This window comes from Geospiza fortis, unplaced genomic scaffold (genome assembly GCF_000277835.1).
Source record: "Geospiza fortis unplaced genomic scaffold, GeoFor_1.0 scaffold1108, whole genome shotgun sequence".
NCBI classification, from domain to species: domain Eukaryota; kingdom Metazoa; phylum Chordata; class Aves; order Passeriformes; family Thraupidae; genus Geospiza; species Geospiza fortis.
The window spans coordinates 32,994-36,109 of NW_005054810.1; positions in this window are offsets into that span (position 1 = coordinate 32,994).

The window sequence follows — 3,116 nt, forward strand, 5'->3', positions numbered from 1 at the left end:
GAATTTTGGGGAAAATTGGGAATTTGGGGGGAAATCAGGAATTTTGGGGGAAAGTGGGAAGGAAAAAATGGGAATTTGGAGGAATTTTGGGGGAAATTCAGAGGAAAAAAGGCAATTTTTGAAGGAAAAAAGGGAATTTTTTGGGGAAAAATGGGAATTGGGGGGGCAGGAAATTGAAGGGAAATGGGAATTTTGAGGAAATTTGGGAGGAAAATTTGGAATTTTGGGGAAGAGAATGGGAATTTTTGAGGAATAAAGGGAATTTGGGGGGATAATTGTGAATTTCGAGGGGAGAAAACGGAGAAAAATGGGAATTTTGGGGGGAAATGAAAATTTTGGGAGGAAAAATGGGAATTTGGGGGAAATTTGGGAATTTTGGGAGGGAAAATGGGAATTTTGGGGAAAATTGGGAGAAAATTGGGAATTTGGGGAGGGTGGGAATTTGGGGGGTAAATGGCAATTTGGGAAAATTGGGGGGGAAAATGAGAATTTTGAGAGGAAAAATGGGAATTTTGGGGAAAATTGGAGGAAAAATTGGGAATTTTGGGGGGAAAAAATGGGAATTTGGGGGGAATTTGGGAAAATTGGAGGAAAAATTGGGGATTTGGGGCGGGAATTTGGGAATTTTGGGGGAATTTGGGGGAATTGGGGGAAAAATCAGAAATTTGGGGGAGGAAATGAGGAATTTGGGGAAAATCGGGAATTTTAGGGGGAAATTTGGGATAAAAGGGGAAAATGGGAAAAAAGAGGGAAAAGGGGGAAAAGCCCAAAATTCCCGATTGGAATCCTCTGGAAAATCCAAAAATTCCCCTGAAAAACCCCAAATTTCATCGGGAACCGCAAAAATTCCTCAGAAATCCCCAAAATTCCCTTGGAAAATCCCCAAAATTCCCCAGAAAAACCCCCAAATTCCCTGGAAAAATCCCCAAAATTCTTTTAGAAAATCCCAAAATCTCCCGGGAAACCCCAAAAGTTCCCTGGAAAATCCCAAAAATCCCTCGGAAAACCCCAAATTCCCACTGGAAAATCCCTAAAAATTCCCTGGAAAAGCTGAAAATCTCCCTGGGAAATCCCAAAATTCCCTGGAAAAACCCCAAAATCTCCCGAAAATTTCCTTGGAAAAGCCCCGAAACTTTTGGAAAATCCCCAAAATTCCCAGAAAAAGCCCCAAATTCCCTTGGAAAAACACAAAAAGTCCCCAGGAAATTCCAAAATTCCCTCAGAAATCCCCAAATTCTCCCTGAAAAATCCCAAAATCTCTCGGGAAAGTCCCAAAAATCCCCAGAAAAAGCCCCAAAATCCCCCAAAAATCCCCTGGAAACCCCAAAATTCTCTCGGGATCTCCTGAAATTCCCTCGGAAAACCCAAAAAATCCCAGAAAACCCCCAAAAATCCCTTGGGAAATCTCCTGGAAAATCCCAAGAATTCCCAGAAAAACCCAAAATTTCTGAAATCCCCGAATTCCCTTGGGGAAAAACCCCCAAATTCCCGGAAAACCCAAAAATCTCCTGGAAAATCCCAAATTCCCTTGGAAAAACCCCAAAATTCCTTGGAAAAACCCAAAATCTCCCGGAAATCCCCAAATTCCCCTGGGAAAACCCCAAATTCTCCCTGGAAAATCCCAAATTTCCCTCGAAAAACCCCAAAGTTTCCAGGAAAAAACCCAAAAATCCCCCGGAAAAACCCTAAAATCTCCCAGAAATCCCCAAATTCCCTTGGGAAAATCCCAAAAATCCCCTGGAAAATCCCAAAATTTCCCGGGAAAATCCCAAAATTTCCCGGAAAAATCCCAAAATCTCATGAAAAACCCCAACAATTCCCTTGAAAAATCCCAAATTCCCGGGAAAACCCCAAAAATTCCCGGGAAAATTCCCAAAATTCCCTTGAAAAATCCCAAATTCCCTCGGAAATCCCCAGAATTTCCGGGAAAAATCTCAAAATTCCCCGAAAAAAAATCCCAGAATTTCCCGGGCAAACCCCAAAATCCCCTCAAAAAATCCCAAAATTTCCCCGGAAATCCCCAAAATTTCCCGGAAAAATCCCAAAATCTCATGGAAAACCCCAAAAATTGCCTGAAAAATCCCAAATTCCCTCGGAAATCCCCAAAATCTCCCGGAAAAATCTCAAAATTCCCCGAAAAAAAATCCCAGAATTTCCCGGGCAAACCCCAAAATCCCCTCAAAAAATCCCAAAATTTCCCCGGAAATCCCCAAAATTTCCCGGAAAAATCCCAAAATCTCATGGAAAACCCCAAAAATTGCCTGAAAAATCCCAAATTCCCTCGGAAATCCCCAAAATCTCCCGGAAAAATCCCAAAATTCCCGGAAAAAATCCCAGAATTTCCCGGGAAAACCTCAAAAAACCCTCGGAAAATCCCCAAAATCTCCCGGGAAAATCCCAAAATTTTCCTGGAAAATCCCAAAATTCCCCGGAAAATCCCGAAAATCCCCTGGAAAAACCCGAAAGTTCCCGGAAAAATCCCAAATTCTCATGGAAAACCCCAGAAATTGCCTGAAAATCCCAAATTCCCTCGGAAATCCCCAAAATCTCCCGGAAAAAATCCCAGAATTTCCCGGGAAAACCCCAAAATTTCCCGGGAAAACCCCAAAATTTCCCGGGAAAACCTCAAAAAACCCTCGGAAAATCCCAAAGATCTCCCGGAAAATCCCAAATTCCCATGGAAAAAAACCCCAAAGTTCCCGGAAATCCCTAAAATCTCCCGGGAAAATCCCAAAATTTCCCTTGAAAATCCCTGAAACCTCTCGGAAAATCCCCCAAAATTTCCCGGAAAACCCCAGAATTTCCCCGGAAAATCCCGAAAATCCCCTGGAAAAACCCGAAAGTTCCCGGAAAAATCCCAAATTCTCATGGAAAACCCCAGAAATTGCCTGAAAATCCCAAATTCCCTCGGAAATCCCCAAAATCTCCCGGAAAAAATCCCAGAATTTCCCGGGAAAACCCCAAAATTTCCCGGGAAAACCCCAAAATTTCCCGGGAAAACCTCAAAAAACCCTCGGAAAATCCCAAAGATCTCCCGGAAAATCCCAAATTCCCATGGAAAAAAACCCCAAAGTTCCCGGAAATCCCTAAAATCTCCCGGGAAAATCCCAAAATTT